General features: G+C 35.7%; 1 protein-coding gene across 2 annotated transcripts in view; it reads left to right on the forward strand.

The window, feature by feature from the left end:
• The window catches only part of GLRA3 (glycine receptor alpha 3), a 169,551-nt gene that overhangs the window by 68,886 nt on the left and 76,905 nt on the right, over positions 1 to 23,760 (forward strand). The gene's annotated exons all lie outside the window — the stretch shown is intronic.

Consider the following 23,760-nt stretch of genomic DNA (forward strand, 5'->3'; position numbering starts at 1 on the left):
TTAAAACAAAAGAGAAGTTATTCTCAATCTCATCAAGGAGGCTTGATAACATAAGCTATTTGTTCTATGGAGAACACAAAGAAACATGGATTTACTGGCTCAAGTGTAGTACTCTAATCTGCAGCATCTTTTCAAAAATTTTAGTAGTTTCTAGGAATATTGCCAACACTCCAGAGGCTAGATAAAGCATAAGACAAATAATCTTGTCACAAGGTTATATTAAGAGGTATAATTAACAAAAATGAACTTATAACATATATTAACATTAAGTTTAATGTTAATTAAACTGAAATATTCACTGAATATATTCACTGATAAATCCTGGGCAACCTTCACCTGCAAAATCCATTCACTTTACTATGGACATTAATGAAGTATTAATTTCGTCTGAAGGTAAGGAAGACATTTGGGAGTGCTTCCTTCTCCATTAAGTCTTCTAGGGCTTCTGGGACTCTTTTCTATCCTCAAACTTTTGAAATAGTGAAGAATTACTCTTTACCTTTTCCTTAAGGGCTCATACCCACCCCTTTCTCTCTCTCTCCAATGGAGTTGCCTCCACCCCTTAATGATACTAGACTATGACATTGTTTTACTTCCAGTCTCTCAGGAAGCTTCCGAACTGTCACAAGACTTTCTACCAGAGGTGATAAGAGAATAGCCAGGTGCCTCTCTGAGCTGCTGAGATGGAATTTAACCTCTTTCCCTGATGGAAGTCACTTTGTTTGCTTTAGGTTGTTATTTCACTGTTTCTCCCTATGAGCATCATTTCTTACATTGCATCAGCTTGTCTTGTGTTTTTCTGCTCACTCCGTTTTTCAATGATCACTCACTGTGCTAATATGCCCTACATCGTATGCTTGTTATATACACATCCCAAGAAGCAGTTAGTAAAAAGGCTAAAAATTCTGATTCTAAATATACTTTACTTCTTTTCATATTATAACTAGCTATAAAGATAATTGCTATTCCTCATCCATGCACTATAAGATTAAGATGATTAATCAAAATTTGACAGCAGACATAAAAAGAAATGACTATGCTTTGCATCCCTTTTCTGTTTAGTTTCTCCTAAAGCCGTGTTTCTCAACCACTTTTTTTCATTATGCTTCCCTAAAGAATACTTTGTAGACATCTTTCCCCTAGTTGCCCTCCCCCTGAAATTTCAGTACTTCAGATGAATTGTAAATTTATTTATATACTCTGTATATATCTCTGACTTATACATTAAAAGGGTAAGCATTCTTTCACCCACCAAGAACCAATTTTTGCTCCCTCAGGAACCATACTGTCCTCTTTGAAAACAATGTGTGCTCTAAAGTGTATATTTACAAGGGTACTAATGAGTAAACTTGCCCAAGAGTAATATTTCTGTACTCATTGCTCAGTGGGCTATGCAACAGCAATACTGTCCTATAATGGTAAGAGCACTGGGTATTCTTCAGAGGAAGGGATTCATGATTATGCGCCTAGCTATTTGCAAAGTTGGTAATACTTATAAACTGGAGATCAAACTATATCCTCTTTTATTTTTGTATGAATTTCTTCTTTGATGTTATTTTTTAAACTTTGCATGTGTGCCTGCACACAAACATGTATACTAATTATAAATACATTTACACTTGTTTCACATTTACCTTCCACATCTGACACAAGGGCCATATTACTTTCTTTTTCTGCTGTGATTATATTTATCTTTTTATTTCACTCATGAAATCATTGTTGCATCTTGTCTTTCATTATTTGATAAAATTGTTCTCAAAGTATTTACCATGGAGTTCATTCTTTATGTCTCCTTCGATGGCAACAAATGCTTTGTGAAATTTACACCATACTTATGATGTTTCTATCATGCTTTAACCAGAAAAAGATTCTATAAAGGTGTGACTTACTAAAAATTGTAGATAGATAGGTAGGTAACAGGAAGGTAGGTAGGTAGGTAGGTAGATAGGTGATAGATAGATAGATAGATGGATAGATAGATAGATAGATAGATAGATAGATAGATAGATAGATAGATAGGCAGGCTTCTGTTTTTTCTGGATTAGCTGGTATCAAGGTAAACTTTGTTTTGAAATTATGTCATAGATGGATCCCTATATAAAAGTTCTTCATGAGACACTCTTTTATCTGAAAACTTCCCCTAAGAACTTGAAGATCATAAATTCATCTATCAGTAAAGCTTCCAGCCTAGAAATGTCCTGGGCCCTTTATTTCCCAGTGTTATTTTGATTATTCAAAACAAGTAGGATCTTCCTTAATGAGCTACCCATTTATTTCAAGCCTATTAACCTCATGAGCAACCATCTACAGTCAAAGATCACTAAGATTTACATGTCATGAATACCACTCCAAAACTGCTCCATTTGTGATAACAGGGTCCATTTTGCTACTTGGATTAAGTACTGCGAAGTTTTTATCTGTCACCCTGGCAATTATCACTATTGAAATCTGGGAGTTCATTTCAGGAGCAATATTTTCAGTTTACAGAGGACAGCCATCACAGTGCATTTTTTTTTTTTTTTAAGATACTGGCCTTTCGTGTACTAATATGATTTTAATCCCTTGGTAAATGGTCCCTCTTAAGGTACATAGCTGGGAAAAAAGAATTAAATGAGGATACATATTAAATTCCTTTCTATGTCTCTTATTTTCTATGTATTTGAATATCTCCTATATGACAGACTTAGAAATTTGTAATATATAAACATCATTCAGCATAGTCCCCTGATAGGCCCAGCTTTCAGTCAGTCAAATAACCCATAGGAGCCATTCCTGGCTATCTGAGTTAATACACAGCATCTAGAATCTCTGTAAACAAACCTATAGCAATCGGTTTAGCCAATTCTAAAATTTTGTTTCACAATCCATGGTCTAGCACTCTCAGAATCTACTCCACATATAACAATTTCTGCATAAAAAATGGTAAAATGTAGCACTTCCTTAAGATCCAAGACTTCTCCTCCTTGGATTGACTGTAATTGGCTTTCTAGCTGCTTTCAGAGATCTACTCGATGAGGGCAGTGATGGAAGGTTGAGGGGGGATATAAGAAAAATAGGTATACCCCATCCTCATCATGCATGAGAGGAGGAGCTGCTTCTGCTAACACAAGAGCCTTAGATTTTGTTAGAATTTTCTAAATCTTTCCAATTTTATTATTCTAATATTTGAACTTTTACTCTTTCCTAACCAAGGAGCTAACACTCATATATGTCACTCTGCAAGAGAGTGAATATAATGTACCTTTTAGTTTATAGTCCACAAATTAATCGTTTGTGTTTAGTTTTCAGCCATACCATCCTCATCCATGAAGGTACAAGAGATAAGATACACATTCCGAAGAGTCATGAAAAATCCCTGGTTCTCTGACCATGCCTTAATATATGAGAATTTAAATTTCTGCACCAGATTTTATTTTTTCTTTGAACTCCTTAAAGCAATCAGACACTTTACTTTAAGGAGATTTTCAGTCACTGACTCCCTCATGCTTGCGACATTATTCTTTGCTATGGCTTTGAATACATGGTTTGCAAAATCATGTACTTCATTTCAGGTGGCCATAGGTAAAAAAAAAAAAAAAAAAAAAAAAATTAGGTGATTTTGCCGCTGGTTTCTATGTACTTCCAGTATCCTGTCATTTAATGGATTCAGATATGCCTGGCCTTCAAACACAAACAGGGCAACTGAACAGTACAAAGTTCCTATTCCCACAACTTCTCTGGGGCAAAGATTGATCCAGTTGTGTTCAGTGATTGTAACAGAAACCATGCCAGCCACCTCACAGAAAGGAATTTATTTCTGGGAGTCAAATGTTTATAAAAGTACTAGAAAGCTCAGGGAGGAGGATTATACCACAGATTTGGCTTGTTAGCAAAGCTGCTACCCTTGCCCGAATCAGGAAGTGGGAAGGCTGCTACTGGAACAGTTGGTTTCAGGAACACACTGCTGAAATCTACAAATCGAGAAACAATCACAGTCACTGAGCCACAATTATAATTATTAGTAGATACTTTACATTTGTTCTTTCAACAATCATGAAACTAGAGACATGACAGGGAAACTCCATTAACACTACTGTGGAAAAACTCAATGATACTAAAATCCCATAACTCCAGTTGCAAGTAGAAACTCAGAATGAAGAGATCATGGTTTGTCTCAATCTCCCACAAGTGCATGTAATTGACTAAACAGAAATCACATCAAGGTCCCTAGCTTTAATATCTTTCTGTCTTTCTAATTTCTGCAATACTGGCTGACAGTTTACAAGACAGGTCAAATGGAGAGTGAGTGCTAGTCTTCCACACAAACCTACCCCTTTACCTCCAAACCTGTCCTCTGATTCTCAACAGATGACCTTACCTTTGTCTTCACAGAAAACACAGAGACCAGAACACAAGAAACCTTTAGCTACCTGCCACTAAACCTAAAATTTAACCTGGATATAATGTTCCTGCTGATACATTGAGGCATATTTCCCTCCTTTTGCATAAGATTAGTTCCCAATTTTTTTCTGGATCAAATCCTGAAGTCCTTTTTACTCCAGGACCACACTCAATGTATTTCAACTCTTCTTTATGTGTCCTCTCCCTTTGATGTTTGGATTTGCTAGCTACCCTCCTAAAATGAAACGTTCCATGGATTTGTTTATTTCTAATTATTACCATATTTCTCTTTCTATTCATAGCCAAATTACTTTAAATGGTTTTACCTGATGCTATTCCTCAATTTCTTACTGAATACTCTTATTTAGGCCTGGTTTTTCACCAATCGCTTCGCTAAAATTATTATTTCCAAAGTATTCAATAACAACAATGAACTACTTAAGCTTTAACTTTCTTGACATCTGTGTAGAATCTGCCACTGTTGATTATGCTCTTGAAAACTGTCTTACTTTGGCTTTGCTGATTCAACCATCTCCTCGTTTTCTAACTCTCTGGCCACTCCTTCCCAAATCTATTTGCACTATTATCTTCTTTCTATTTCTTGAATGCCGGCCATTATTACTGTTCAATCAGAGGCACGGCCTTTGCTACACACATGCTTTCTATGTACATTTATCCTCGCCCTTGGCTTTGTGACCATGCACATGTATAGTGGTAATTGTTCAATCAATAGCTATAGCCCAAGAGTCTCCAGGTGAAAGGCATGGTGAAGTACAAAACAAACCAAAATAACACTGAAACATAGTATTTGGAACAACATATATATATATATGTTATAATGTTAAAGGCAAGATTAACTGTACACTGACACAGTAGTCTAATCAGCAAGTTGGTTTTTCAAATATCTGAGCTGATTAACTTCCTCAATTGTACAAATTCCTGGAGCTCATCATATCCAAATCTGCTTCACCTGTTTGCTATCTCATTGAGTCCGCCAGAAAATTGAGGACCTATTTCTTCCAATACCTAATGAATTACAAAGGCACGACAATTCTACCCCCCAAATATTTCCCAAATATGTCACTTTTTCACCACTCTGCGGATCACCTCTCACTGTTGTGACAGGAACTGTCACAGAATCTAACTCTGTTCCTCCCTTACTGCCCACCCAGTCACTACCCTGGATCTTTCTAAAACTCAAATAAGGTCTTGTCATTTTTCTATTCTTTCATTGGCTCTCAAATAATTCCTGTTGGAGCAAAATTCAAATTTACATGGCTTACACTAGCCTATATAATCTGTCTCACCTTAAGTCATCAGACTGAATTCTCTCCCCACCCCATCTCCTAACCCACTGTGCATTTCAGACATGCCCTTTGAACTCTTACTTTTTAGAGTATGCAGTATTTTATCTCACATTTGTTCCCTGCATTTGCTGTTCCTCCCACGACTACTCCTTCCACCATCACCCCTACCCCCTCAGTGTCTAATTCTTTGATATTTACCTCTTAGGTCACATGGCCACTCCTGAGTACAGCAAAGCAGAGATACAGAATTCCTCTTCAAGGAAAGAAGCACAAAGGCAGAAGCCAGAATCGTTGGTGACCAATAATAGAACACATCATAAAATGATCCATAGTATATGTAGTTTGATTATAATTACGTAAAAAAAAGAAAACAAATTCTGAGTGTAACACAGACAAGCCTATATTCTTTAATTGTAAGACTTCATTCTTCCTGTGAGTACATGTCAACCTAAGATTCTGTCACTGTTTTTCCCTCTTTTGTTGATATATTAGGTTGTTGCAAAAATAATTGTGGTTTTCACCATTAAAAGTAATGACAATTACTTTTGCACCAAACGTAATGATTTACGTATTTATTGGGTACATGTGAGTATTTGTTTCATGCATAGAATGTGTAGTGTTCAAGTCAGCGTACCTGGGGCATACATCATTTTTACATTGGTTTATCATTTTTCTGTATTGGTATCCAAAATATTGGTATCAGATATTGGTATCGGTAACTCAGGAATGGTATTGGTTACTGGTAACTGTCTTGGGAACTCTTCTGGTTACTGTGAAATATACATGATATTGTTGCTAAATATAGCCATTCTCGTCCGCCATCAAACACTAGAATTTATTTCTTCTATCTAACTGTATATTACTAACTTCTCTTAAACCCTCTCTTCCCACTACCTGCTCTCCCCAGTCTCTGCTATCTATCATTCTACTCTCTATGTCCATGAGTTTCTTTAGCTCCCACATATGAATGTGAAGGTGCACTATTTGTCTTTCCATACCTGATTTATTTCACTTAACATAATGACCTGCAGTTCTTTCCATGTTGCTGAGAATGAAATTATTTCGTACTTTTTTTAGGCTGAACAGTATCCCATGGTGTATATATGCCACATTTTCTTTATTCATTCATCTGTTAACAGACACTTAGGTTGATTCCATATCTTTGCTATTGCGAATGGTGCTGTGATAAGCATGCAAGTACAGGTATCCCCTTGATATACTGAATTCTTTTCCTTTGGATAGATACCCAGTAGTAAGATTGCTGGATTGTATGGTAGTTCAACTTTTAGTTTTTTGAGAAATCTCCATTCTGTTTCCCATAGTGGTTGTACTAATTTACATCCCTGCCAAGAGTGTATGAGTTCTCTTTTCTCTGCATCCTCACCAGCATCTGTTATTTTTTTCTTCTTAATAATAGGCATTGTAACTGGCATAAGATAATATCTCATTGTGGTTTGCATTTGAATTTCCTTAATGATTAGTGGTGTTGAATAATTTTTTAAGATATGTGTTGGCCACTTCTGTGTCTTCTTTTGAGAAATATATACTCATGTTTTTTGCCCATCTTTTAATGGGATTATTTGGCACTTTTTTTTTTTTTTTTTTTTTTTTTTTTTAACTATTGAGTTGGTCAAGTTCCTTTTAGGGTCTGAGTAGTAGTCCTCTGTCAGAAGAGCAACTTGCAAATATTTTTCTCCCATTCTGCAGGTTATCTCCTTATTTTGTTGATTGTTTATTTTGCTTTGCAGAGGCTTTCTAGTTTAATATGGTCTCATTTGTCTATTTTTGTTTTTGTTGCCTATGCTTTTGAGGTTTTAGCTACAAAATCTTTACTAAGACCAATGTCCTTTTTAATAGGGAAAAGTCAGCACTTAAATGGGTCTTAAAAGTCAGATCCAAAACTATGAAAATACATAGTAAGTATCTTAAATGGAAGACCTAAAACTATGAAGATACATAGTAAGTACTTACTGTTAGTCTGATGGTAACTACTTTAGAGGTGACTAGATGCTTATCTCTTGTTGTTTTAGAATTTTCCTTTGCCATTGACTTCAGACAGTTTGCCTATAAAGTGTCACAGAGACCATTTTGCATTGTATCTCTTTGGGGGACACGGGGCCTCCCGTATATGGATGTTTAAATATCCTGCTAGACTTGGGAAGTATTCATCCATTATTTCACTAAATAGGCTTTCAAACCCTTTTAACATCTCTTCACCTTCAGGAATACCAATAATTTGTATGTTTGGTTGCTTTATGCTATCCCATATATCATAAAGATTTTGTTCATTCTTTTTTCTTTTTTTTTTTTTGTCTGACCAGGTTATTTCAAAAGACCTATCCTCAAGTTCTGTGGTTCCTTCTTCTGCTACATTCAGTCTATTGTTGAAGCCTTTGAGTGTATTTGCATTTTATTCGGGGAGTTCTTCAGTTACAGAATTTATGTTTGGTTCTTTATTAAGATGGCTATCCCTTTTGTAAATTTCTCATTCATATCCTGAATTGTTTTTCTGATTTCTGTGTATTGTATTTTCAAATTCTCTTTATCTCACTAAGCTTCTTTAATACTATAATTCTGAATTCCTTTTTCATAATTTCATTAATTTCTTTGGGATCTGTTGCTGAGGAATTATTGTGTTGCCTTGAAGGTGTCATATTTCTTTGCTTTATCATGTTTCTGGTGTCCTTATGTTGATATCTACGCATCTAGTGTAATAGTCATTTCTTACAATTATTTGAATTCACGAGGAATGACTTTTTCCTGAATATGTATCAATGGTTTCAATTGGTTAGAAACCTTTGGCTTTGATTCTGGGTGCATACTGTTGTGCAATCTTTGTATGATTTACTTGACTATAAACAGCATTGGTGGTATTTGTGATTTTCTCAGTAGTTTAGGGTGCAGGTACTAGTGGAGGATATGGTTAAATTTTGCTGGGGAAAGGGATGCCAGTCGGCCAGTCTTTAGGTCATGGTCCCAGTGGTGGTAGCAGGGTACTGAATATGCCTGTTCTTGGGCTCCCAGGGCAGCATACATCAGCACCAGTGTCAGTAGGACCAGGCAGGCTTCTTCTTGGTCCTCCAAGTGGCTTGCTCTGATGCCAGTAATGGCAGTTCCAGGTCACATAGGTGAGTGGGTTCTCAGGTTCCTGAGCATCCAGTGTGGTGTGGGCAATGGCAGTAGCAGTGGCACTGTAACCCTCTGTGTCTCAAGCACTACACGCTGGTGTTGCCAGTGGCTGCAGTGCTGGGTTGCCAACTATAGTCCCAGACACATAGCTCTCAGGCCTACCTAGTTTTGATGGCAGCAGCACCACAGCACCATACAGAGGAGGGGAACAACCCTCTCCTTCCCTTGTGAGCCCAAGCACAAAGGCCTTGCTACTAGTGGGGACATAGGCACCACTCACAGCTGCAGACCAGCAGCCCTCTGGCTTGCCTGCTCCAGCCTATAGTGGCAATAGCAACAGCTGCAGCTGCAGTGGTATATGGATCAAGAGAGGGGATCCTGTCCTGTACTCATAAACCCAGGCATAGAACTGTCACTTCTAAGATACATTATTTGTGGGGTTTTTTTCAACTTAAACACCTATTGTATGTAATATCTCAATTTTAGAAATTACAAAATGTTTCAAAAATGCACTAAATATCTATAAGAATTGTTGAAATCAATCAAGATGCAAAGGTTATGAGGAAACCTAAAATATCATGCAAATAGTACCAAATAAGCTTCACTTTAGCTTTACCATGAATCTTCCTGGCAGATAATTCTTTAATCAAGTGATCAAGCTAAACATCACCCATGAAACAAGTCAACATCATGTGCTATTGAAATGATGCAATGAGAAGGGCACAGTATCCTTTCTGCAGCATTTTTGTTAAAAAGGAATAATACCAATTTAATTATGAGAAAACATCAGACAAAGCCAAACTGAGGGACATTCAACCAAATAACTGGCTGGTATTCTTCAAAACCTGGCTGCTATCTTTCAGGTCCTAGACCAGAAAAAAAGGGATATTAGAGGATATTAGATTCTTTAATTTTATAATCTTGAATTTTTTTTTTCATAATCTTGTGAAATTCAAAGTAGGTCTGCAGGTAAGTTAATAGTATTATATCAGTGTCAATTTTCAGGTTTCAAAAACTACTATGGATATATAAAATATTAACATTAGCAGAAGCCATGTAAAAGATTTACAGAAACTCTTATTTTCTGTAACTTTTCTGTAAGACTAAATTTAAAAGAGAGGAAATAGCTTAATTCTGAATTTCCTTTTGAAATAATTTTTATTCCACAACAGCTATGGATATTCCACAACAGATACAGAGTTTTCTATAATCAAATAGGTTGTCCTTTCTTGATGCTATTAAATGGGAAGGGTAAAGTAAGACAAAACAAGCCAACAGAATGGATCTTCAGTAATTTTGCATCTCTCTTCTATGGTATCATCCTTCTCCACCAACTCTGCTCCTAGGGACATAGATTGAGTTTCACAAGGACGAGGGAATCTCAAGAAAAAGAATGATGTATTTATGGCAATTATCTTCCAGTAATTTATATCCTTCTGGGAAAGGTGATGAAACACCAGGGAACAGGCTTTAAAAGCTGTCATTTTTTTGCTGAGATCATAAGAGTTTTACAACTTGCAAATGGCTCATATTGCAAATCTGAATTTCCATCTATCTTCTTTTTATTCTCAAAACACTGAAGAAAAAGTAAACGTCAGAAACAAAGGAGAGAGATTTTTCTTTCTTAAATTTCTCCATGAGTTTGGCAGTGTCTTGCCCTGTAAAAGTCCAGTGGCAATTTGATTCAGAATGCAATATATTTTTGCAATTCTCTTTCCTTTCTGGGGCTTCTATTTCTTATTACTTATATTAGAACTAAATTGCTTGCTATTGACAATTTTAGTACCAGAATTATTGCACAACATGTTATATAATTATTTCATTCTGAACATTACGCAAAGCAAGCTTTAGTGTTCCTACTCTTCAGTTTCTTAAAATAGTTTATTAAAAACATCGAATAATACATTTTCTTACCCTCAAATTAATTAGGTGAGTCCCTGGTCAATACCCATTCACACAGCTTCTACTGATATAAAATATTGAACTACAGATTCAATTTTAGCTTGTCAGCTTTCTAACAAATAATATTTCTTAAAATTTTAACTATTATTTTAAAAATTTCTTTCTTTTAATAACAAAATTGTTGTGATATATTGTGTTTTGTCATACCTGACATTTTTTGTTTTTTAATAATTACTCTCACAAAAACCATGCTAGGGAATTTCTAGCTAATGCAAATTATTCTATGTGTCTGAGCAAAAGAAAAAACATTTTATATATTTGGATTCAAAGATGAGCAAAACTCAGGTGTGAACAAATAACCTCTTGCCTCACACAGGTTTAAATCTGTCCTTCCTAGGTTATGCATCATAAGAAAACAGCATTCTAATCTTTTCAACAAATAGTGTTGGAATAATTTGTCAACTATGCAGAAGAAAAACATGAACTGCAATATGTACTCATACCTCCTAGAAAAATTAACTCATGGTTGACCACAAACAGAAATATGAAATTTAAAATTATAAAATCATTAGAAGAAAACACAAACATAGAAAATCTTTGTGACCTTGGATTAGGTAAAGAGTTCTTAGATATAACACCTAAAGCACAATTTAAGAAATATAAATAATGGATAAAGTGATCTTTATCATAATTAAACACCTTTTTTTCTGTGAAAGATGCTGTTAATAGAAGGGAATAAAAAAGCTACCTGCTGTGAAAAAACAAGTTTGCCAATCTCATGTCTGGCAAAGGATATTTATAAAGAACTCTAAAAACTTCATAGTAAAATAAAAACAATACTTTTAATGAGTAATTTAAATGTTTGTTACACTTCACTAAAAAAGATATACGAATTGCAAATAGGCAGAAAATGCTACTTGACATCATTAGCCGTTACCTAAATGCAAATTAAAACCACAATGAGTACAACAACACACATATTAGAAAAGGTGAGATTATTTTTGTAAACAAATCTGAATTTACTAATTACTGATAAGAGTGCAAAAAATCTGTAACTCTCCTATATAGTTGGTGGAAGTGCAAATAGCACAGCCACTCTAGAAAACAGTGTAGCAACTTTTTCTAAATGTAAACATGCACTTAATATGACCTAGTAATCTCACTCCTAGATATTTACTTATGTGAAACAAACACGTATGCTTACATAAAATCCTGTAAACAAGTGTATATATGAGCATTATCCATAATCATAAAATACTAGAAAAACACCAGAAGTCCATCCATCAATGGATGAACAAGCCCTGTGGCACGCCCATACAATTGAATGCAACTCAGCAATTAAGAGGAATAAACTGAGACACATAATAACTTAAGAAGGAGCCAGACTCAAAAAGTTAAATATTGTATGATTCCGTTTAGACAACATTCTAGAAAAGGCAAAACAATGAGGATGAAACCATCACTGGCTCTGAGGGAATAGGTGTAGAGATGGTTTCAAAACAAAAGGGCAACACACGGAATATTTGCGGGTGTGAGCTCTAGTCTGTAACCTGCCTATGATGGTGATTACACATCTCTCTGCATTTGTACAGCTCTATATGTAAGCTCTATCTGAATTTTAAAATAAGTTAAATCAGGGACATTAACAATAAAATAGCTTAAAACAACACCAGTTTTCTTAGGTCTCACATGTATGTGGATCAGGAATTTGGGCAGGGATTTGCTGGGTAACTTTTCTGCTCCTCTTGTCATTGGTATAAACTCTCTGGTTTCAGCTGGAGGATCAGCTTGCCTTAAGTGTTCAAGATGATTCCATTCATATGCCTAGTGCCTTGGTGAGGAAGCCTGGAAATCTGGACCCAGCTGGGACTGTTGACCAGATTCTTACATGTGGCTCCTCCAGTGTAGTTTCTCAGGGGTTTCTTACTTCTGACATGGCAGCCAGCTATGTCTCAGAGTACTTCAAGAGACAGGGTAAAAGCTTTGGGGATTCTTACAACCCACAGGACATCTTTAGTCTGACACAGTCAGCCTTCTAGTGATATTATTTACATTCTTCCAATATGCAAAACATAAACACCCCTTCCTAAAGACCCCCGCTTTTTTGTCCCACTGTAGCATTGTCTTGAAGTCTGGAATTGTGTCAACTAAATTAGATGCAAGTGCAAATGAGGTTCCCAAAGGGTGGATCTCATGATTCCTCTTGATCAAAAGACCTGTGAATTTAAGAACAAGTTTTCTATTCCACACAAAGGCAGCTTACAGAGGTGATACAGAATAGGAAAACTGCAATAGGGATAACATGCTGCCATTCAATAGGGAAGGGGTGATGGGAAGTACATTGTAGTCACTGGTTCATAGCAATTCTGAAGCCTGGGAAAGCATATCCTTCCAGTTACATTATTAAGGCCCAGTCCTGCTCCCAGAAAATGTGGATATTGACTTGACCATGTGGACTCTTGTTTCTGCCTTCTGAGTTATCTTTCCTTTTCTGTAAAAATGAGCTACGTTTGCTACAAAGCAGCCTTTTCATACCACTTCCTGCTCATAGAAATGTGGGAACCTTGCAAGCTCTTTGCATTTTGAACTGTCCCTGCCCATTTCAAATGAAGCCAATGGTGCTTCTACTAGTCTAATTCTCTTAACATTTATGTGGGCTTCCTATGATTCTCTATCTTGGGCTGGGAATCAAGATTCTTTGAGATAATGCTCTTATGATTCTTAGAAACTTTTTAATCTACATGAGAACATTTATGAGGCACATTTTTAATATTTCTGAAGTATAGGCACAGGGTCATAGCCACATGCTTGAGAAGATCTTTACCCGGAGCTCACAAAAAAGCGAGGTGGAATTTTTCTGGAATTTACCAGAAAATATTCTTAGCCAAATGCAACAGTTCATTAGTTGCATTTTCTGTTTTCTACATTGCTGAAATGAGTTGTCAAGCTTTCTGCCCCACAATGTAGGGGTGGACTTTCTTTTCTCTCCTCTAGTAAGAATTTCCTTCTCATTCCTTTAGCCATCACAACAATGTCTTCAAATCCTTGCAAGCTACTTCTTGCTACCTGGTCCCAGAGTCAAGGGAACATGTTTTAAGTTTTCTTCTTAGAGCAGCACCCACTTTTAGTTTCTTAGTTCTATTCCAGTTGTTGCTGCATAGCAAACTATCCCAAAACTTTGTGGTTTATACAAAACAAACATTTTATTACATGCCATGAGTTTGTAAGCCAGAGATCTGAGCAGGGCTTTACTAAGCCTTTTCCACATTGTTTGAACAGAAGTTGCTCTGTGGTATTCAGCTGGTATATAGTCATAGTCCCTGAGAGAAAATAATCTGCCACCATAAAAGAGACCTTGTCTATGAGATGGTGTCACTTGCAGTAAGCAGTGTATTATATGTCATGCTGAGTTATTTTGATAGCAAAAGGCCTAATGAAAATCAGTGAGATCTCAATTGTTGTTTTTGTCCTACGATACACCATTGGTAAAGATGCTTAATTTAGTCCATGTGCTCTCATCACTTCAAATAATGTTTCTGTCATGAAAGTATTCGAGTATAAATAGCAAACTAATTGTACAGAGAAAAGAAATACCAATAGATTCAGAACAGATCAAAACTATAATATGGAAATGAAATAATCATACTTAAGTATTTCTAAAAGTTTCAGCTGCAACATTATGCTAAACCTACAATAGGATTTACATTCAACAAAATATGAATTTCCTCAAGTTTACATGCTCAGATAGAAGGTAATACTCACGGGTTACCAAATATTTGTATACGATGCAAGAACACACCAAAATTTTGCAACTTATCTTTTGCTTATGAAACCCTACATTCAAATACTTATAAATACGTATGCATGAATCCAAATACCTGTAAATGTAGAAATATTAAAATGAGTGGTGTTCTCTGTCTAAGTAGAAAATATCTAATGATTTATTACGTTTTTCTTTTAATTCTGATTTTAATAGGTTGTATATGTATTACAGGTTATATATGTATTTAGGTTGTATATGTCTTTAGGTTAGAGTGAATTGTGGATTTTAATATTTTATTTGTTGAGATGAAGCAAATATTTCATCTGTTACTGTCAAGAGCTATCCTAAATGAGGCAGCAATATTCAATGATAGTTTCTAAAAGAAGTTAATTCCTCTCCAGCTTTACAGTACACTTAGCCTCTCCAATCTCCTTGGCCAATCTCCAAATCAATAAACAACTAGTTAAGAATTATCTGGATTGCTCAGAAAGAAACCAAATGCAATTTAATTTTTTCTTTAACATATAATATTTCATTAACTAAAATTCTTCCAAAGTGGAACATTTTCCCTTTAATTTTTAACCTCTCACATTTCATAGTTACTTATAATGACATATAAGCCCTCATGAATTAAAAAATTCCCAAAAGACAATAAGTGGTTTAAATTTCTGAAAATTTAAGTATCAGTTAAAACGTCAAACTGTGACAAGAAGCATGAGGGTTGGCTGTGCACTGTGACTCACACCTGTAATCCCAGCACTGTGGGAGGTTGAGGCGTGCGGATCTGATGAAGTCAGGAGTTCGAGACCAGCCTGGCCAACATGGAGAAACCCCGTTTCTACTAAAAATACAAAAATTTGCCAGACGTGGTGGTGGGCGCCTATAATCCTGGCTACCCAGAGCTGAGTCACAAAAATTTCTTGAACCCAGGAGGCAGAGGTCACAGTGAGCCAAGATTGCGCCACTGCACTCCAGTCTTGGTGATAGAGAGAGATTGTTTCAAAAGAAAAAAAAAAGCCTTAGCATTCAGAAAAAATTGAAAATAATTATTGGAATAATTACATTTACATGTTCAGTTTTCTTACTGAGGACAAATGTCAAATACAACAAATTATTTTGTCAATACTATCTATTCCTTTGTTCTTATTTACTAAACCATATCTTTTATCAAATGCCAAGCTACTACATGTTAATAGTTCATTAAAAGTGTGAAGGGGAAGTGTGAACTTTTAAACAGATTAAATTTTTAAGTATGTGTGTGTATAACTAAAAATCTAGATATCTTTAAATGGGAAACCCTTGAGGTAAACAAACTTGGTTCCCATAATTTGTTTACTTTGGTAAAATTTGATTTTATACAGGTCCGAAATAAATCTTTTTTTCTTTGTTATTTCTATAACATTAGTCCCAAATTACATATGATATTAAAAAAAAAAAAAAAAAAACACTTGGTGGGAGGTAAACAAATCAACCCTGATGTCGCTATTATGAAAATTACTTGTATGCAAGATGAAGCTGTTAGGCCTTTACAAGCGTCAGTATGATCCTGAAACTTTATATACAGGGAAAATTTTACTATCATTTTTTCAATTCTAAATCATGTTTAAAGCATCTAGTTTTATGCCCAAAAGTTAGTATCATTTTATTAACAGCAGCTATTGTTTTCATCTTTTATGATGTTTGTGGATCCCCGTGGGCTTTATGTATAATACATATATACAGGCATTGTGATGGCTTATACATGTACATATACATCATTATGTATAGAGCACTCACTTCCAAAAATATATCTCTGAAACTATATTACCTTACATATATAATTCTCTCAATAAGGCCCTTCACGCTTCTACAAACAAATGACCTCTGTGTTCTTAAATATACCATAAAACCTTGTGAAAACTTATGCTAAGTGAAAGAAGCCAGATGCAAAAGGTCACATATAGTGTGATTCTATTTATTTAAAATATCCAGCGTAGGCAAATCTATGGGGACAGGAAGCAGATGAGTGGTTGCCAGAGACTAGAGGAGGAGGAAAGGAGAACACTAACTGGGTACAGGATTTCCTTTTGGGGTGAAAAAAATGTTATGAAACTAGGTGGTGGTGGTGATGGCTGCGTAATACTGTTAATATATAAAACACCTCTCATGATAAATGTTATGTGTATTTGACCACGATTTTTAAAATTTTAAAAACACACATTAACAAAATAGAATACAGTTCACATCAGACATTTAAGGAAACACACTAGTTGGAATGTCTTCAAAAAAATTATTATTCTATGACACTATTATCCATCTTAAAATTTTGAAGTATCTCTCAACTTTTCTCAAAATATTTTCTTCCCATTACTGAGAAAAAATTCTTAGAATTCTGATTTGAAGAGCATTTGTAGTGTTGATTGATAACAGAATGTTCCAAAGACCAAATGATACGTCATTTCCCCAGAGACTTTCACTGTTTCAGGAGCCAAGTCATATGTTCCAGTAGTAGAACAATTGTTTAGTGAAGGTCCAAAAATAATAGTAAGCAGATGCCCACATATTAAATATACAAAATGAGGCCAGGTGCAGTGGCTCACGCCTGTAATTCCAACACTTTGGGAGGCTAAGGTGGGCAGATCACCTGAGGTCAGGAGTTCCAGACCAGCCTGGCCAACATGGCAGAACTCCATCTCTACTAAAAAATTCAAAAATTAGCTGGGCACAGTGGCAGGTGCCTGTAATCCCAGCTACTCGGGAGGCTGAGGCAGGAGAATCGCTTGAACCAGGGAGGTGGAGGTTGCCGTGAGCAGAGTTGGCACCACTGCATTCCAGCCTGGGAGACAGAGCGAGGCTCCGTCTCAATAAATAAATAAATAAATAAATAAATAAATAAATAAATAAATAAACAAACAAACAAACAAAATGCAAAATAATGTCTTACGTGTAAATGATTATGTTTATTTTAACATGCAAATTGTGTAATTAACATCAAGCAGCAATAAAATCAATCCACAGAAAATATTCTGTTGGAATGAGTGAATTTGTGATGCAAATTTCAGGTCATGAACAAAAGTATTAATGGACTTCCATGTCCATGTTGTCTAAACCAGGAGATAAGCTCCCTCTTCCTAGTGGGTATAACGCAAAATGGAGTGAATTGGAACTTAGGAGCTGAGAAGTGGGCAGAAAAATGATGTAGAAACTTGCTGTGAAGGACAGAGTGCAGTCCACCTGATTATCTAGACCGTTTTTTTTTTAAGGCTGGAAATTAGTCATACAATTAGCAGACAAAGGAGAATTGAGGAGAAGTAGTAAGTGAGCATCAAACACAGAAGTGGCTGGTGGATGAATGGGGGCTTGTGGAGCACGGCTGTGCAGCACCTTAGGGGGAAAATAACTTGCTACCGTGTGACTCAAGAGCAACAAAAATTATTACTTTTCATTGACAGCAAGCAGCTACTGGGAGTACTGGCCCTTTGTAGGTGTTTACACCTAAATCGAGGCACCCACAAACTGAATGAACTATATTAATTGAAATCAATTTCTTTCGACTTCTGGAAGAGTGTTTCCATGAACTTAGTTTACCTCTCCAGAAACTATTGCATTCGAGTGTACGGAATGGGTAGTATTCTTAATGGAATATAACTTTGTGTTGTTTTTGCTAGTATTTTAATTTTCAATCTTATATTTACGCAGAGGTTACTAAATGAGATATGAAGAGTGTTATTTAATTGATCCAGCACATTTTATGTTCTAATCAATCCCTCTTAATTGTATGTTTCCAGAACTGGTACACAATTAGATTGCTTTTGAAAAAAATTTTGGAATTTTAAAATCTTCTTTTTTCTAAGAGAATAATTGTACATATGGATAATGGAGAAATCAGAGGGAGATTAAAGATAACTTTTTTAAGCCTCTAAATAGTTCTTATAAAATGACTTTCTTCCCTGTTGCTTTAGAGAATTGAAAGACATTTTCCCAGTGGGCCATTACTGCAGAATCAGTGGCCCCAGACGACCACCCTCCCTGTGGCGGGGTTGTTAGAGCAGATGGTATAGGCAGCATGGGACATATTATAGAGAGGATGTTAGAAGCAATTATCGCACCATTGGGTGTCAGTATTCTGTGTTTCCTGACGCATGGGAACCTATGTTGTACAGTGCTTCAGAAATGTAACAGCTTCTACAGCTAAACCAGTGAAACATTGGTGGGGAGTTTGAACTTAATTTTTGTTTATTTGACAAAGGTGAGTTATTTTCTGAACATTTTGAAACTTGCCAAGATCTCTGATTAGGATTTTTTTTTAAAACAAAAAGAATTCTGGATTATTTTTTCCATCTGGCTGTGAATCCAGTGGTATTTGCCTTAAGCGTTCTACCCTCTCCAATGACTGGCCAAAAAAATCTATTGTTTTAGAGATGTCTTCAAAAACTGGTAATAATATTGTATCCAAATCAGTTCAAAAAGATATAATAGTTTCCTACTGCTACTGTAACACATTGCCACAAATTTAGTGGTGTTTCTGTTCTTTTATGAGATGGTCAGTCAGGCGTGGCCACAGAAGAAACAGGGAGACTCAGGAAAAAACACAGCTTATTATACTCACAGATGCTAGAAACAAGAGGCACAGCATCCCATGCAGGACCATGTGAGAAAGACATCATGGTGGTCAGGAGGCAGAAGGTAGGCACATGAAAGTTTAAGCCACAGCCTTTATTGGGGTTTCCTCTGAAAAGGCAGGCAAGGCAAAGGTGGACAGTTTATTTAAGGTTGCCTAGCTTGAATAATTTTGCCAGGATTTGGGCTATAGAGATGGCTTCTAGTTGCCTGGTTCCTAGCCCAGAGATGACTAAGGCACAGGAACACTGTCTTCCAGGTGCACTGGCTGATAGAGGAGGGAAGATTCTGAGCTTACTAGTTTGCTTACTCGAGAAGTGCTCCAGGCTGGGCCCTCTGCTATCTCTGAAATTTGACTGGCACTGGGAGAGGTAGTCTCTTCTCAGCCAGAAGGGTTTTTTAAGATGTCAAAAAAACACAACATACAGAAAACTTTAAAAATATTTATACTGCAAGTGGCTTAAACAACACTAATGTATTACCTTACACTTCTTGAGGTCAGAGGCAAGTGTGTCTTGCCAGACTAAATTCAAGGTGTCTACAGGGCTGTGTTCCTTCTGGGGGCTCTAGGAGAAAACCCATTCTTTTGCTTTTACAGTTTCTAGAGGCTGCCCACATTCTTTGGTTCTTTCTTGACCCTTTTCCTCCAGTAGATACCCAGTCAGTTTCACATCACACTGGGTTTTTGGCACTGACTCTCTTTCTCCTCTTTCAGCTATAAGGATTCTTATGATAACAAGATTTCTTTTGGTATATAATTACATACATAATATATATGTGATTAAGTATAATTTAATAACATGAACATTACTGAATCCTTTACCTAGACTTAGAGCTAAAACATTACCAATATTAAAAATACCTGGATAATCCACTGTCTCATTCGCCAGGATTTCCCTAGGTAATCACTATCATAAAGTTGGTGGTTATAATTCTATATAGATGGATATGTATACATATATACACACATACACATACACACACATACATACACACACATAAAGATATATATAAAGAGAGAGAGAAAGAGAGAAATTGCTTGGTTTTGAATTTTACAAAAATGGTGCCATACGTTATATCCTCAGCATTTGCTTTTTTCTTTATACTGTTTTACATTTATAAGATTCATCCTCATCATTGGAAATAGTGGTAATTTATTTTCATTACAGATATTTGATTTTATTGACATCGCACAGTTGATTACGCATTTTTCTGCCAATGGATATTTGTTGGTTCCAGGTTTTGGTTTGGTTTGGCTTGGTTTTTCATTAGAGCTAGCAGTGTTGCTATAAATACTTTTGTATATGTCTTCTGTCGCACAAACACAAAGGTTTCTTTAAGTTTTGTATTTTGAACCAAAATGTTTGTATCCTGAGTATGCACACATCAAATTTATGTTACAATGTTAATGCTTCCATTTTTTTTTTTTTTTTTTTAAATTTTTGAGACGGAGTCTCGCTCTGTCACCAGGCTGGAGTGCAGTGGCATGATCTCAACTCACTGCAACCTCTGCCTTCTGGGTTCAACTGACTCTCCTTCTTCAGCCTCCCAAGTAGCTGGGACTACAGGCGCATGCCACCATGCCCAGCTAATTTTTGTGTTTTTAGTAGAGATGGGGTTTCACCATGTTGGCCAGGATGGTCTCGATCTTTTGACATCGTGATTCACACACCTTGGCCTCCCAAAGTGCTGGGATTAAAGGCATGAGCCACTGTACCTGGCCATTTTTTCCCATCTTTTTATGCTTTTCGCAGCAATGTATAAAGCATTATTTTGCCCTGTAATTTGACAAATTCTGATATCATCAAAAGTCTTATTTTTAACAGCCCAGTAAATATAAAATGGTACCTCATTAATATCTTAATTTTCGTTTCTTTGTTTACTAATGTGGTTGAACATGTTCTCAGATACTTATTGGATATTTGCAATGCCTGCCTAGTAAAATGTTGTGATTGTTTTGGCCATTTTTTCTACTCATTTTTTTTCTCTTTTTCTCAATTATCGCTATGAAATCTTTTAAAGCATGTTAATAATCAACTGTCAGTTGTGTATGTGGCAAATACCTTCTTGCAGTATAATTTATGTTTTCATTATCCTTAAGTGACCTTTGGATGAACAGAATTTCTTAATTCTGACATCGCAGAATTTATTAACCTTTATTTTATGATCAATATTATTATGCTTTTTAAATAATTTACCCTACCTCAAGGCCACATAAATACTCTGCTAAATTTTCTTTTAAAAAAAATTTTTACCCATCATATTTGAACTTTTAATTCACTCCAAGTCACCTTGAGGAGCGTCATGTTGAGATGTAATTTAACCTTTTGCCATATACAAAACGTGTTGTACAAGACCCTTTTCTTCTTCACTCCAGGGAATTTTATTACAGGCAAGTTATTTCAAGTCTAGTTACTAGGACTTCTCTTAGGGAGGTACTATTTTGACTGTCAGTTTACTTATCCCTTTCTTTACACATTTTCACAAATGGCCAAAATTCAAAAATCATTAACATAGTTGGTTGCTGGGTATAATGGGATACTGTGGCTATGAAGAATCAGCCTTAAAAAACCATTTTTGAAATGCTGAATGTGGTTATTTAATAACTGTACATCTCAATGCTAATCTGCAGGCAAAGCAAAACCAAAACTGTAAGGAGTAGTAAAATCTTAGTTTCTAAGGTTTTCAGGACATCATTATTTTTGTGTTGCTTTGAACCCTGGCCCTGAACCAAAGTATAGAAAGATTTAATCAAGCTAATTAACATATTCATCATCTCACCTCTTAATATAATTTAGGAGTGAGAATGTCAAAAATTTATTCTTTTAGCTATTTTGAAATATACAATACATTATTATTAACTGTACTCACCATGCAGTACAATAGATCAGAAAATCATATTTTCCATGCTGTCACGAATTCTCTTAGGGTGGTACTATTTTGACGGTCAAGTTACTTACCCCTTTCTTTACACATTTTCACAATGGCATCCAGTGGCCTCATATGCTTCTTACTTTCCTAACCTAAATGTATTAAGAGACAGAGATATTTCAGAAAGAGCATCACAGTGGGTATCACAACATTTGGCCTTGGTGACAGGTGACTGTTGCTTTTTCCTTGTATTACTTAGAAACAGAAACTGAAAGATACTTAGCATCTTTTCTAGTTCACATTTGGAGCAAAAAGTGTTCCAGGAAGAACTGAAAATGTATCTGTAAAGTTTATCACTAGTACTAATAACATAAGGATAAAGAGATTCTACCCAATTTTATTACATATACTGCAACTTAAAGAGTACTTTTATTTTAGCCTGAGTGTGGTGAACAGCTGCAGAGAGTTCTAAATCAAGAAATGTGACAGCAAAAAATACTTCAAACAACTTGATTATGTGTCTTATAAATCAGTACAAATGTAAATTCTTTACTAGTCAGTTATCTTTCCTGGCAGGTATGATTATAACTTCACCTTGTTCAGTCTTCTCCTGCCTATAAAGCAGAGAGAGACTGATTTGGTCAATCACTGATTCCTTTAGTGGTATTAAGGGCACACACTGGAGAATGGTGAAGGAAACAAGAACTAGCCACCAACCATGGAGCTGTGCTTCCTGGTGCACTGGACTACAGGCTAAGAGAAGATGACCTGTTCTAGGCTGGTAGACGCTTGTTCACATATCCCCATTTAGAGGTTCTGTAGATCCTTGTGGTGGGTGAGATTTCCACAATATCATTAGCTTTCTGGTAAAAAGTTGAAGTGAACTCTGCTCCATTGTCACTTTGGAAGATACCTGGGGCAGCTAGCAAGCAGAAAAAATATTTTCTGGTATGTAACCTTAGTTGAAGTTAGAAGATAGTCTCAGGGCACAAATATTGATCAAGGTGATGTACAGATGTGTAACATTCAGTACAAACTCTGACTTCGACCTACCGATAACATAAGCAATCTACCTGCTCTGATATCATTAAAGCATTCATTGTGATTGCCTGGTTACTACATTCTGATGTCTCATAATTTGGTATTCAAGAAATAGAAAAATAGATGAAAACTGACTTTCAGTTCTTATGAGTATCTTCAGCCTTGGCTATTTTGCATGCAAATGCAGTGGTCTTCAAATGTTTGCTTTGATCATCCTTACAATGAGATCTATATTTATTTTATTGGCTCATTTCAAAAATCTAGAAAAAAGTACTATAAAGACATATGTGGTACTTATTTTCATATACTGTGTATATACAAACACTACACATATACTCGGCTGTCAACATTTGTCATTCTACACATTGCTCCAAAATTGTGAGCAAGAATTTTGTTGAAATCATTGACTCCTTTTAAAATTAACTATGAAAGATCTAATTGGGAAATCTCATTAGCCAAATTTTCTTGAGGTATTATTGACAATAATTGTCCTTTATTATTCTTTCATTATTCTAAAATCAGCTTTATTCTTCTTGAATTACTTATTTCATAGAACTTACATGCTACGTTAAGCATGAGAAAATGTGCTTTCATTGTGAAGAAGTGTATATGGTCATTTTTGTAACACAGAGAGCTTTTAAGACAAGTTCGCTAAACATATTCTGGATGTTATTGGATATCTACTGAAAGAAATTATTCTAAAAATAAATGCAAAGATGAAAATATCTTTCTCTAAGTGTCTAATAGCATTCCAGCATTTTATTCTGA

The sequence above is a fragment of the Piliocolobus tephrosceles genome, chromosome 3 (assembly GCF_002776525.5).
Source record: "Piliocolobus tephrosceles isolate RC106 chromosome 3, ASM277652v3, whole genome shotgun sequence".
NCBI classification, from domain to species: Eukaryota; Metazoa; Chordata; class Mammalia; order Primates; family Cercopithecidae; genus Piliocolobus; species Piliocolobus tephrosceles.